Below are 15,016 nucleotides of genomic sequence, written 5' to 3' on the forward strand. Positions count from 1 at the left end.
AGAATGCAGAGTTCTCTCCGTGGGTAAACTTTATATCATCCTGGCATAATCTCTACAGTATATAACACCTAAATAGCAGAGAGAGGAGGGCAACACCCTGAGAACTGAGGAAAAGAGACAAGTATAGAATGCAAACATTCTGCTAGAAGCTTAGAAGCAAAGAGTAAGACATTATTTTCCAGGCTAGGACTGAAGACATACAAAGACAGAGTGCGTAATCTTGTCTGATCTGTATTTCACGGTAAGGAACCGTCTCCTCTTGGGGCTGCGAGTCTCCCTGTTGCTCACAGGGACATTGCTCCCCGGTCACAGGAGCGGCCAAGAGAGCTGGCGCAGAGCTCTCGCCCTCACTGCACTTCCCAGATGCCAAGAGGAAACACCCTTGTGGAAGGGTGGGAGAAGTAATAATTGTCCAAAGGACGTTCCCCGCCCCCCACCCCCGTGCTGGAGCTTCTTTCCCGTTCTTTTTGAAGAAGCGCGTGTATGACTGATCGCTCAACACCCTGTTGGTTCTGATTGCAGAAAACACACCTTATAAATATATGATAACCATCCTGTAATAGAGAGTGTGACAATTTACTTCACAGTGCGTTTCGGGCTGCTAATTGATCGTTTCAGTCCAGGGACGATTTGGAATAAATTATAGCCATCAAAAGGATATCACTGTTCATTTTCGTGGAAGGATTTCCTCGTCCCTTCGCGTTGGTGAGAGAGCCGATTGCACCCGGCAGGCAGAGAGGAGGGGAGGGAGTCGGCTGGAGAAAGGAGGCCGGAGGGGCGGGGCGGGGAGCTGGACGGGGCAGGGCCGGCGGGGCAGGAGGGCGGGGCCGGCGGCACGGGACGGGGAGGGGCCGATGGGCGGGGCCGGCGGCGGCGTGCACGCGGCGGCTGCAGGTCCGCGGTCGGACGGTAGAGGCCGCCCTTCCGAGGCGGCGGCGCGGGTGCAACCCGCTGGGGCTCCGCTCCCCCTGCGCGAGCCCGCGCGTCCTTCCCGGCGAGGTCCCTGCGCGGCGCGGCCAGGCTCAGTGTGAGTATTCCCCGCGCGCTCCCCTCCTCCCGCAGGGGGCAGCGCCTGTTCGTTTGAAGTGAGAGTCTCCGTCGGGCAGAGGGCCCTGCTCGGGAGCGGGGTTGCTCGCGTGAGCTGGATCTCACTTCACGCTGGAGGCTTCCTCTCAGCGGGACTTCCCCGCGGGAGCGGACGCTGTAACGCGGAGCGCCGTTCTCTGAGCTCCGGGAGCGGGAGTAGCGAGGCGGGGAGGCGCCGCGGCGCCGTCGGGGGCTTTGTGTGCAGTTGGGGCCCGCAGCTCCGGTAGCTCTGGTTCTCACGCCGCAACTGCGGAGGGGCGCGTGCGGAGCGTCGCAGCCTCTGAGGGAACCTTGCCCACCGGCCCCCCCAGGAGAGGGCGAGGAGACGGCGGGCCGGGCCGGTTGGCGCCGCGAGGTGATGCCGGGGTCTCGAGGGCGGCGGGTTTCGTGCCGTGGAAGGCGGCGAGAGCGCGGCCTAAAAGCCCTGCGGGGGACGCCGGCGGGAGTGCTCGGCCGAGGCCACTCCGAGCGTACCGGCCCCGGACCCCGCTCCGTCGGGTCGGCGTCCCCGGCCGCCCCGGAGGCCGCCGCGCCCTCGCTTCCATTTCATTTCTCACAAGGTGTGTGCCGTCGTGTGGTGGTCACGGAGAAGAGAAACCTATCCCTGGATGGGATTCGACTTTGAAAAAACAGTTATTTTCCTCCTCCTGTCGCGGGCACTTGCCAGTCTGGCCTTCCTCCCCCGCCCATGAGACTTCCAGGCAACTTTCATTCTCTTCCTAAGTTAGAGCGTGAGAAGGATTGAGGCCCTTCGCCCACACGTAGCAGACCCCCCTAACCGTGTGCTTGAAGTCAGGCTTCGCATGGTGTTCTTCGTTTTTTAGTCTTGTGTCATGCTAATAAATTATGTCAATCTAGGGCACGGATGTTTCCTTGCAGGCGATTTTGACAGCAATCATCATACCAAGCTATTATGAAGTGTGATGTCAGTCTGGAGGACGGATAATATATAAGCCAGTTCTTGACACGCTATCTTACAAGGAAACATCTGAGACCATCAGTAAGAGGCATTTTAATTCACACACCAAAAATATTTTGTGTTTGGTTGACATCTTTCAAAATGCTGAAAGAGGTAGTAGCATTTATCATTTTGTAGGTATTTATCAAGGTACGCACAAAAGTCCCCATAGGAGGGAGGAGGCTTTTGTCTTAGTCCTGTTCTATCACATAAACCAAGGAACAAAGGTGTTATATGTGCTACCAAATAAATAGTGCTTGTAAGCCAGTGATAGAGCTCTATTTATGAGAACAGACATCTTCTAAAACTGGAATAATTGGAAAAGTGAGATACCTGGTTATGTTTATGCCTCTGTTGTGAAAGATAATCGTCTGCTATCTTAAATGAGAAACTTATGCTTTTAGCATAAGTGCTGGATGTGTGAAATGATCCATTTAGCTCAGGTATGGAAGTCAGGTAAATTTTCTGTAAAACTCTGGTCTTAATGGTTACTACTTACTCATGGGTATTAAAGACTTTGATTATATCAGAAGTCGCATGAAACAAGTGATTAGGTTCAAAAGTACGGCTAGGGTCCTAATGAATTCTGAAATCTAAAGTGATCCAAATCTAAGCAGACGCTTTAGGCTTGATATTATGTAATAGTCAGAAGTTGTATTTACATGGACCAAATCCCGTGGGAGTTAGTTTTACAATGAACTGTGCATGTGTTCACCCAAGGTATGGTTTTCTTTTCCTCCAGTCATTAATTCAATAACGATTTATTCATTATCTGTTACAGGTCCACTTCACTTTGCCATTGAACATGCCTATAGGCATATAATACATGATTCTTGAAGTGTAACTAAAATGTGGAAAATATATCTTCTTCTGGCTCAAGGAATATTATTATAAAAGAGTTAAAAACTCTGGCCTTTCATTTATACAAACGGAAAATTGTATTGACTTCTCTCAAGTAGTAAGCTAAGGGAAGAAAAATTAGAAATCAGAAAGTTTTCTCCAGCCTATGCCCTAGTCACTACCATATTTTTTTCTCCTTAAGACTTTCAAAGCAAAGTTTAAAGGACCTGCATGATTGAATGGGTTTATGATGTCCTTTTAATAATTTTAGAATATAAAGTTTTCCTTAAAAGGTCTTGCTTCTTATATGGTGTGCTAGACTGGCTGGTGTTATGTGAGTGAAGCACTATAATTTTAGTTAAAATCAAAACCGCATACCCCTTTCTTTCCCCAACCTGAAGTAAGAATTGCCTACAATTAAGAAGACAAACACATTTCAAGTAGTTACAAGTACATCTGTTTACAATTCATTTTCATTGGCTTGATAAACAGAGAAAAACATCCAGGATGTTTATCTCAATTATTTGTAGTTTCATCCTAAACAATGCCTAGGTCCTTGAATATCAATACATTTTTGTATGACATCTATAAGCTGCACCTAAAGAGTGTAAAATTTTGTGAAGTGCAATAATGGAAGATGTTAAGAATAATTTTTTCCTTAACCCTAATATTGTGCTGTAGGGCCATAACTAAGTAACCAAGATATGACTATAAACTAATATAGTCCATTGTATCAGAACTTACACATACATTTTAGTGTCCTATCCAACTAGTCATCTTGGAAGTCTGTCACTTATTGCAGTCATGCTTCCATTGCTGCCATCGTTCAAACGTAGTTTGAAGCTCTTCATTTGGGCACTCTTCAGAACCCACAGCACATCTTGTTAAAAAGCCTTGGAGGCAGTCAGTCATCTTCCTTTAAAGACCTTCTGTGCCCTGAAGAGTTAGGTGGGTGATCAAGTCAGGTAATGTAATTTGGGGGTCAAAACAATTGGAAAGACTATTAGATGTCTTTCTTGAGTAGCTTTTAAACTAGTTCTACAGTCATTATACAAGAATAGTTTGAACATTGGAAGCACCATTGGAGTAAAAGTAGCTGCCAGGGAAAACTCTTAAGAAAAGTGTGCATTTGGAGCTTGTAGAGTCTCTTTGATTATCAATGAATTATTAATTTAACAATCACATACATCTCTAGTACATTGGTATGCAGTATAGAGACATCTTACTTCAGAAAACTATATTGTCAAGAATTTGGTTGATCTGGATTTTATGAGAGTTCAATTTTGCTGCTATGATAACAAAAGCTGTTAAATTCTAGAATATAGGCTTGGGTAGGAAAAATCCAAGATGTCATGGGCTAAAATCAGGATTGCCATACATAGTTCTGTAGATTTGGTGTCCACATTCCTTGAAATACAAAGGAATCATACTCCATTAAGAAATCAGACTTAACCTGTATTCTGTTTAGTGAGCAAGGCATTCACCATTATCAAAAAAAAAACTCAGTGATCCTTCAACTGTAGGTGACGTCTAACTTGTGGAAAACATTCGTCATTTTTAGTAGATGGTTGTGAATAGAGACCCCAAAGTATATATGTAATGGAGCTACTGTGTACTGCTGTAAGCTAACAATATGCTATATGCTGTGCAAAATACAGAATTATGAAACTCCCTCCTCAGTGAATTTAAACTCTTATGATATTCAAGACCAGAATATGGGAGATGGGGTAGAAAGACACTCAAGGTAAAGAGAGAGGGAGATGGAAAGAGGTAGGTCATGGGGCTTTTGAATCATAATTAGTTGAATTCATCTAAGAGAAGAGTTTAGAAATAGTTTCCCAAAACCACCAGCAAATAATTTAAAATCTGAGGGAATAATTCAAATTGAACTCCAGCTGAGACTACATGGAGAACCAAGAAAAGCAGAAAGAATGTAATTAGCTGAGTAGGAATTTTTCTACGAATTCAGGTCTAATACTTTTAGTATTATATACAGGGCCACAGGATCATTAGTGATTAGCAGGGATCCAGACTATAATGATCAGGAGAGATCAAGGCCAGAGGACAAAGATGAAAGAGGCTTCCTGCTTAAACTGAATGTTGCAAATGCTGATGCACTTACAGAGGGGAGGTCAGCTAGCAGACAAAGAAATAGGGCAACAGTCCCAAATCATCAAATATATTCCTCTCTTTCACCCCACAGTTAGATTGGATATGGAGATTAACCAAGTTTGAGCTGAGACAAAAAGAATATCCTTATTTCAGCCATTTATAAGATCTGGAACTTTGAGTTTTGTCTGCTTTGATGAGTTTGATTATTGCTCAGAAATTAGGGAGGGGGACCTGCTGGGCCCAGGATATCCGAGTCACATACACAACTAAAGGGTCAGTGAACAAGGTGGACAGATCCAATTCCAGGTCTTTTCTGGGGAAAAGACTGTTTGTCTATTAGCAGATAAAAGGGCTCCTCAATTATAAGTTACAAGTATAAGGAAGTGTCAGGTACCCAGCACATCCTCAATAAATAATGACAATTGTGGAAAAACAAGTAGCAGTGATGTTAGCCTTTCTTTTGGAATGGGTAGCCCAACCATTGCACCTGCTCATATTCTATAGATTTAAGAACCATCCAAATATTTCTTAATTTGAATCTAAATATTAAATTTTGTATATAGTGTTTATAGCTTCAGGATTGGGGTGGGGGAACTCTTAGTATGGCCAGGTAGTTATAGTAGAAGTCTGGTTGGTATAGCTTGAGGCCCATCTCTTTCAGATAGAGAGAGGTTCCTGGTTTTGGATTTACAGAATTCACACGTGGATCCAGGAAATTGCCCTGAGAACTGGGAAAGTATCCTTGACTAGGAGTGGGGACTAGGTTTATCATGTACCAATTGTGTTACGTGAAGTAAATTTTTGTTTTCTCATAGGCAAAATGTGTATAATACATTTACTTCAAGGGGTAGTTTTGAGCCTTGTCTGAGATGAAATAAATGAAGGACTTGGTTTATTAAGTGCTGTGCATGTGCAAGCTTTTGTGTTCCACAACATGGGTTTTGTAGGGGGAGGTAAGGGTTGTAGCCCTTGAGCTGTCCAGATATTTAAACCAAAATATAAATGAAGATGGAAATCTATCTTTGGGAATTTAGGAGAATAGACTAGTTTTCACATGGATACTAGAGACACGTCATCATATACTCATTGTTCTCCCTTTCTCAAATTCATAGGAAGTACCCTGTTACCATTGCAAGAATTTTTTTTTTTTAACGTTTCCTAAAGACCTGTGGGAAATAAAGAAACCTGTTAGCTTGCTTAATACTATCAGGTCCAGGTCTTTAGCATTGGCACTGAAGGCACAATCTCCATGTGGGGAAAAGTAGCCAGGCTTCCAGGCCTTGATTCTTGTACTCTCAGAAGTTCTTATCTTAGAGATTTTATTAATCCCCATTGCCACCTCCATGTCTTGAAACAAGAAGCTAGATGGAGTTCCACATATTGGCTTAATTGGTCAGCTGTGAACATTTTTTTTTTTTTTGCAGTTGTTATTCTTCTCACAGCAGCAACCCATTTTTTCTGCAGAGACTGCAAGACCTCCAGCCCTTGCAGGCCATTAAAAAAATTAACACTTGTATCTTTCATTTCCCCCTACTTTCCTCTGTGCATTTAAAAGGTAGAGGCTGCTTGGGGCAGGGTAATCCACCTCTCTATCTCAGAGAAACACCAGTACAGATACAGACAGTGGTGTTATTGGCTCCCACCAACAGGGGCCATGGTTCCTAGAGAGGAGGGGAGAATGGAAGGGGTGGTCTGGGATGTATACACTCAAACTTCTGTTGAGTTTCAGAGGCTATCCTGCTGAAGAGGAAAACAGTGCCCTTGTCTTAAGTCACGGTTAGAGGGTATTTTCTAGAGGTTTGTTGAGTATCCTCCACACAGTGACACTTCATAAATTCACATTGTGTGAGACAGACTGTATTTGAGCCAGTACAATGTGTTGGCTAAGGAGAAGGGACATTTGATTCAGACAGTCTGCGTTTGAATATCAGATCTGCTACTTACTTGCTGAGTGGCTTGGGCAAGTTTCTTAATCTCTCTGAGCCCCAGTTTATCTGCAAAATGGCAATAATAACAGTGTCTACTTTTCAGGATTGTTGTGTGTGAGGGTGCTCAACAAGTGGAAGCTATATTATTAGGCTCTGGAGAGTGAGCGAGGAATATAAAGAAATACAGGGCAATTTCCCCTCTTCAAGGAGCTTACTGCATGGTTGGAAGGGACTGAATAAATGAAAACTGACATAATAGTACAGGGCAGACAATAGGAGTGCCAAGTAAGAGCTGCAGATAATGAAGGGTTTCAGCAGTCTGCCAAGGACTAGGATGGTAGTGAAAGATTTCAAGATAGAGGTGGGAATTTCTCTCTGGGATTTGCAGGCTGGGTGGGATTCAGATATGTATACTGGAGTTGAGAAGGCATTCCAGATGGCAAGGAGGAGTGATTAGAACACACAGTACAGCAGGGGTGAGAGTATGCCAAATGGAAAGTAATCCAGTTTTTAAGTCAGATAGGTAAGCATAAGAATGCTGTCTCTGCTGTGAGATCTTGGTTGGACAAGTACCTTAATTTCTTTAGTCTCAGTTTCTACAGCCCTAAAATGGGTATAATCATATCTCATGAAATTGAAGGGAAATGAGATAATGTTTGTAATGCCTAACATGGTGCCTGGCACCTCACAAGTGTTCAATGAAATCCAGATAACTCATGTGGTGTTTTCAGGGGACAATGGGGGAGCTGTCTTCCTGAAGAGCTGTCTTGCCTGGTACAGGCTAGTGTAAAACAAACCAGAAACAGCCAGTTAGTGCCTATAGGGGGAGTGGAGAGGAGGCTTAAAGGCCAGTTTAAGGAGCTGGGTGCGGCTGTTACAGGCTATCAGAGCTATCAAGGTTTTTGAGTAAAGCGGGGGTTTAAGAGAAATTAATCTCAAGGCACTGGCAGGCTGTTTTGGAGGAAGGAAGAAACTCACTCACGCATGTGTAAACTGATAAGGGTCTAGGTTAGGATAATGGCAAGGTTATCAGACCTGGTTGATGTGGTCTCTTTAAAGTTCCTTTTATAAAAGGAGCTTAGGGCTCAGCAGTGTGGAGTGAGGGAATGTTTTGTTGTTTGTAGACTCCTTAATATTTAGTGTCAGTTGTCCAGAATAAAATTAGTATAGATGCACAACTTTGGAAAATAGACCTCACTCAATATCCAGGGACTATAAAAGGTGGGAAGTAATTTTAATGCTAAATAAACCCTAGAACTTGCTTCAGCTTATAAAATAGCCCCTTTTAAAACTCCTTTCCCCTTCCTGTTAATGCACACAAGTGTGTGCCTATCACTGGTTTTCTGGAAGGCACGGTATAGATAAGTTATAATTGTTTGGAGTTTGAGGTTAGGATTGTTAGTACCAAGTGGCATTGGGTCAAATGGGGAGGATGCTGCCAGCAAAGTGGTAATTTGATGACTTTATTTGGTGACAGTGTGATTTGGATGAGAAAATACTGTCTTCTCTCTGGGGTTTAGAAGTGATTTAATTAAAAACACAAACCTAGGAAATGGTTTTGGATACTAGGGAATTCATTTATAGTCTCTCATTCTCTCCTCACCACTCATTTTTCTGTCCCTAGTAGTATTGAAATGGGAGGATACATGGTAGATAATTGTATTTCTAAAGAAAGTCACACTGATTATATGGACACCAGTTTTTAAAATGTGAGGAAACTGAAACTGCCTATTGTTCAGCGGTGGGCCTTAAACATATTAAGTAGGAAAGGATAACTGACCTACTACTGATTTCCTGAATTTTGCTGTTCTCTCGTTTGGCTATAAGGGCGATGTGGTGCTGATAGCTCTGGGGTATCTGGGGTGTCTCAATAGTTAATTGTGGCTACCTCTGCCTGCCTCAGAAGGAGGGTACATGAGTAAGGGGACTGTGTGCGGTGGTTGACCAACGCAGGAAGGAGCTCAGTGACACAGGGAAAGGCAGGCCCTGTGAGGTTAGAGGCAAAGCAAACTGTCCTGTTGCTTCTGAGCAGAGGCAAGGAGTGTATTTCATTTCTCATCTCCTGAGTTTATTGAAATCATCTGCTGGGGTGGGAGGGGGCAGAAAGAAAGCATGATGTTGTAAAGCTGATTAAGATGCCAGCAAGCAGATTATATCCGGCTCTTGACACTCTTCACTCCAGCCTGGAAACAGAAGACTGCATGAGAAGCCTGTTTCAAGAGAAGGAAGGGGAGAAAGCAAAAGACATCTCCCTATTTTTTACTGAAAGATTTTTTGAGTATATATTAGTTTTGGATTTCTGGTGTCCATTCTACCCTAAGAGACCATCCAAAGTAGCTCCTGGCTGAAACCCTGGCTAGGAGAGGTTCAGACCAGGGACAGGTGGCATTGGGCAGAGGGTCTTCAGGGTACTCTTGGCATTAATTTGCTGAAAAGAGCCTCATCAGAGACCAGGTCTCCCCTCCTGCATGGGTGGCAGACATTAGGCCTTGGAGAGGGCCTCCAGGCAGATTTCAGCTTTGCCCCCTCCTCCAAACCCTCTGCCTTCTGCTCCTGCAGTGGGTCCTCTCTCTCCCTCTTCCCCCTTTTTTCAATTAAATGAATTAATTACCAGGCATTTAACTTTTTGCCAGACTCTTTCATTATGCCCAGAGTTGTTGCTGAGCGGCAGAGGAAGTAATAACATTCGCAGTGAGGGGCAAATCCTGTTAATGAACAAATTAAAGTTCAAACAGTGATCAAGTTCACAACCTCTCTGTGGCTCTTCTCTTTAATAAGAGTTATACATGTTACTTTCCTCTCTCTTTTCTCCTTTTTATTACTTTTTAAGCTTTTCATCAACACTGCTGGGGCATATTTGAGGCTCCCAACCTTTCAGCCCTGACAAGGACTCGAGCAGTTATAATCCCATCTTAATTTGGCAACTTTTGTAAAACACATAAAGGGCCCAGAGTCACCTTTGGTCGCCAGGGCCCCGGGTGACCCTCTAGCTTCCACCCGCCGCCAGGGCTTCGTGGGCCGCTCTTCTGGATCTGGTATTCATTCCTCTGCTGCACTCAGAGTCAGTCGGCTGACTCAGCTCCCCGCCCCGGGGCACTGCCTGCAGGGTGGAGCCAGCCAGTGTCCGAGCCCTTGCCTCTCTGCGTTCCCTCTCCAGTCAGCCTCTCCACACGCAGATGCCAGCGCTTGGAGGAAGGGGAAGTGGTGAGGGGGAGGAGCCTCTAGACTAAAAACTGGGAACCTCTAAGGAGAAAGGAGTTTGGGGTAGGAAGGATGCCTGACCCCCTCCCCACCACCATTACCACCATTACCAAATGCCACTCTCCTCGGGGAGTGGGCCTCGCCTGGAATGGCACGGGAAGGCCCAAGGCTTCTTAGCCCTTGACTGGAGCGGCCGGGCCTGGTGAGAAGGAGCCGGGAAGGCGTCAGGTGCCCGCCTACTTCTTCCTGCTCTGTTTTTTACGAAATGTGGATTGCGTGGGGGTGATCTCCACGTCTGCGCCTGGCTTCTCACCACCATCCCCTGAGCGTAGCTTGATATGATCACCATGACAACTGCAATCTAGGAGCATACGCATAATAGAGATGAAATAGACAAAAGATTAGCATGCCATGAAAAGTACAATAAGTTTCTTATTTAGCATTTAGATAACTGTCTTTCCTCCGGAGCAAGCTTCAAAGTTGAAGCCAGTTCAGACCAAGAGGATTAATTCTTTCTCCCGCATGCTTCATTGAATCTCTCATTACCAAACTTTGTCTGTACTGATGTAAGATTTGATTGAAGATTAGAGCATTTAGCAAATCTTGCTTTTCTGCATGTATCAGGTCCTTTCAAGCAGGGATCGAGGTGCCCAGTGGTCAATACCCTTACTTTTATCCAGTGTCTGCTTCATTTAAACTTAATCAACTCCATCAGTGAACTGGAACAGGGAAACGTCCCTGTGGTAAGAATGTTGTGCTTTTGTGGGATAATTCTTTGCTCTTTCCCGATCTGTTGGCGTTAAACCTAAAATTGCACTATGATGAACTTTTTTTTTTTTTTAATCAATATGATAATGACAGTTGGGCCTGAATGCTCTGGTAGGACTTAGAGTAGAGCAGGATCTGGCCTCCATTACCGAAACAACTTCTGGTCCTGCGGTAGTCCGCCACCTTTTGTGTGGCTTTAATACCTTTTCTTCCCTGACATTGAATATTGCTCAAGCTGGAAAATGATGCATCTTGTAGGGAAGGCTCATATGTCACAGCCAGAAAGGGAAGCAGACCGATTGGTTGTGTGAATTATCTGACTTGCTGCAGTGAATTATTTGCACTGTTTCCCTACCTAGTCAACAAGTTCCTGAGGTATAGTAGAGATCAATCAAAACTGACAGCCTGCGTGTGAAAGCTTTACTGTGTAAATCTGGCGCACTCATCCTCGCCATGCCGGCCCTGGCATCTGTATATCATTTTTATACTGCTACCAGTAGAGCAATTTCAAAAGTATTTGCAAGGAAAATGCGTGTCCCCATCTGTCCCTGGAAGCATAAATGTGCCACCTTCAGAGGGTTTTCGCTGGTAATCATATCTTTAATGATCAATAGAATAGTGATATATACTTTTCCATAAAATGGGGTTTTCTTCACTTTATTGTGATTGGCTAGAATAAATAGCTTTTCTATATGTTAGAGGGATAAAAATATAAGATTAGCAGAGGTCGTTTGTTAGATAGTAGACAAAAGAAACAATTCATTCCAAATAATCTTTGAAAAGAAGCAATGACAAGATTACGTTGCAGTAACAGAGCATCTGGGGCCCTACATCAGAAAACAGACCTTGCTCCTTGGAAAAGGAGCCATTTAAGAGCAGAAACTCAAGAGTCTTCTACAGGACTCTGGTGGCTGATTCTCAGAGGCAGGGAGGGAAGGATCAGGGTAAGGAGGAGAGGCTAGAATAATACTTGTTTATTTCTGTGTTTTAAGGTTGTATCTCCTTTCGCTTACCCGCTATTTGCCTGCCCTCACTGAAGCGCCCTGGGTAAGTTGGTGCGTGATGTGTTCAGAAAGCAGGAAAGTGCTACCCCGCTGAATTTCTCTTCAGGCCTACAGGGAATGGGGATTGTTCCTGTACTTTAAAAGCTGGCTTCCTCCTTAGGAGATTCTCTTCTCCCATAGAAAAGGGTGACCACGGAGGGCGGGCAGAGTACTGACCTTTGAAATTCCAAAGCCATGCAGAAAGTACCTCAGGATTACCAGAACTGCCAGAAACACCCCAGGAAGTGTTTTTAGTGATCTAATCCCACCTGTTGTGTAGGTTACAGTCCGAAGATACAGTCAGGCCCTGACCACTATCTCTCGCCTACCCACACACATACAGTCACATGAGTATTCTGCACACTCAGAGTCCAAGAGCACTGCCCCCCCCTCCTTTTCTCAGATGCAGACACTCCTAGTTCTTGGCAAAATTTGGAAGCTTCTCCTCCAGGATCTCTGTCCAGACGTTGCAACTACCTGCTTAGGAATTTCGAATTCTATTTTGTTTCCAGTCAGAGAGAACCTCCTGTTTTGCAAAGGACTGACATTAGTTGCAGGACACCTGAATCTAAACAATGCCTTCAGGCTTTGAGCTCTCTAGAAAATAGGTGTAGAGCTATTTAGACCTGTTTTCTACAAGTCAGGAATTGAGAATGAGACGTTGAGGTGGAGGGGATGTTCTCTCCACACATTGAGAACAGGACCAGTTAGCAGATTAACCTTAAACTGGTTCTTTACTCTTTACAATTACGTATTGTTATTGACGTTTTCCCCCCTTGGGATAATGGGAGAAAAGCTCCGTCTTTTCCGTATATCTTACCCCCCACCTCATATTCCACAGAATTTCTTGCTCTCTCCAAATGCCTACTTCTCTCACTGCAGCAGGAGTGTGTGGGTGTTAGTTTCAAAGTGGGAAATGTAGTCTTCAGGCTGGTCCCAAGCAGAAAGTCTCTCTTAGCATCTTAAACCTAACTTGTGTTAATTTCCCGGCCCCAGTGAGGTTTGGGAACAACTGACAGGACAGTAGGAAAACAGCCTACCCCAAACCTATGGCCAGAGGAAAACAGAAAAGCTACTGTCAAAAGATTTTCTTTTAAAATTTCCCCTTAATTTTAGAAATACAGTCTTACAGGCTGGGTTGCATGTAGACAGTCATAGACTATATAAAAGATCTACATATAGATCACACTTTGCCTGACCTGAAACCAGATTTACTATAGTACTGCAATTAAGATTAAAAGAAAGGGAAGTCACATTTGTGGTTTCCACACTGCATTGTGATACACTGCAGATCTTGTCTTCAGTGAATTTGCCTGCCACAATGAAATTCTGGCATGTGTAGTGTATGAGACACATTTTACACTCTATTTAGAAAATTGTATTTCATGATTTCTGTGTATTTTAGTTTGAAACCCGTTTCGCATTGAATTTCTATGTTGTTTTCATAAAATGAAAGGAAGTAGAAAACCTCACCAACTGATTTTGTGTGGAAGAAATAAATCTGTGACGTTTGCTCCTTCCCTTGTCCAGGAGGACGAGGCTGTCACTACTACAGTTGGGATATTTCCCACTCCATGCTCTTGTGCCCAGGGGGTCCTGTCTAACCCACAGGACTGCCAGGAACACTGCCGTCCACACCAGAGTAGAAGACATCTGCAGGGGCTCATGTTGGCTGAGGCTCTGAATCACAGAACTGCAGGCATACAAGGTTTTCCTAAACCTGGACTGGAGAGCCATTTGCAGCACATAGTCCTTTGCTGCTTCAGATCCACAGATCCTGTACACATGCACATCCATAGCAGAGATGGAAGTCTTGGCAATTATAGGACAAGGATTTAAAAATTTAAAAACAAACACACTATGTTCAGGGTGAAAATTACCTGCACCGACAATGTTGTCTCTTTCCTTCCACAGTCTCACAGCTACCAAGCAGCCTCATCAGTCTGGGGTTATTTCACTGAAGATGTGCTTAATTCCAGATAAACTACTGGGTGTCTGTATGTAACAATCTTTTTTGTTAACCAATTTTATGAAAACAAAAAACCGTGCCATCTTAGAAGAAAATATTGAACCTAAAACTCTACTTCAAATATTTGAAAACGTATGGGCATATTCTGCCGCATGATTGTAATATGCTTAAGTATGTAATAGTAATTGTTTTTAGATGCCCCTTAACAGGACAGAGATGGGCAGGCAGTATGGTGTTTTAGAAAGAAATTCAGTTTTTTAGAATAAGCCTAAGATAATAACTCCTTTGATTACGGAAAATAAACTCAATTGATAGGACAAAATGAACTTTTAAAATTTAGTATTGATTAACAATCCTTAAATTACTGATAAAACACCACCTGGATCTTAAAAATGCCAAGGTGTTTAAAGTTATCAGAAAATGAAAATTTGGGGGGAACTGACTTTTTTTGTTCTCCTTCACTCTAAACCGAATAGTAGCAATACTTTCTGTCACTCTTGGCATTTATTGGGGATTTTCATCTTCTTAAGGAAATAGCAGGAAAGCAGCTTGCCTCAGTCTAAAGAACGGTATTTCTGGGCAGAATTTTTACAGTTACCCTTGTCTGTGAACACCGTTAAGGGGTGTGTTTTAATTTGTGGTCAGAACAACTGGGTTAAGATCTGGAGAAGACACTTTATTTTCCCTATGGGGGAAGGGCGAGGAGAAAGGAGGCAAAAGTAGTTTTACTGTGCGGCCAAAGGACTACTCTAGGCACCAACGAGGTAGGGAAATTTCGATTTCTAGGCAGTGTTCTTCCGTCAGGCCGTTTCATACCAATCTTGGAGCCCGTCACCTTGGGAGCGGGTTGCGGGTGGTGGCCATCAGATCGCAGTCTCTCCCACCTCCTCTCTGTCGGCTTTTGCCCAAAGACTTAAAGTACCTTCTTCCTGGATTCCCCTCCCCCACCCAAACACAGACGCCGAGGGACGCGACAGCTGTTCCCGAGAAGCCGGCTGGTCATCCGGGAGCGGGGTGATGCCGTCCCCTCCGGGCGTTCAGGAGCCGGATTTAGGCGCCTTCCACCCCGCCGCGCCGTTGGACTAAGGGGCAGGTCAGCCGGAGAGTTCTT

General features: G+C 44.2%; 1 long non-coding RNA gene across 1 annotated transcript in view; it reads left to right on the forward strand.

Moving 5' to 3' along the window:
- Nucleotides 1-909: 909 nt before the first annotated feature.
- LOC115859881 (uncharacterized) overlaps nucleotides 910-15,016 on the forward strand; it is an 18,580-nt gene continuing 4,473 nt past the window's right edge. The window contains exon 1 of the long non-coding RNA XR_009564796.1: nucleotides 910-1,027. This is a non-coding gene — a long non-coding RNA (uncharacterized lncRNA). The remainder of the gene's footprint in view (nucleotides 1,028-15,016) is intronic.

The sequence above is a fragment of the Globicephala melas genome, chromosome 1 (assembly GCF_963455315.2).
Source record: "Globicephala melas chromosome 1, mGloMel1.2, whole genome shotgun sequence".
In the NCBI taxonomy this organism is placed as follows: domain Eukaryota; kingdom Metazoa; phylum Chordata; class Mammalia; order Artiodactyla; family Delphinidae; genus Globicephala; species Globicephala melas.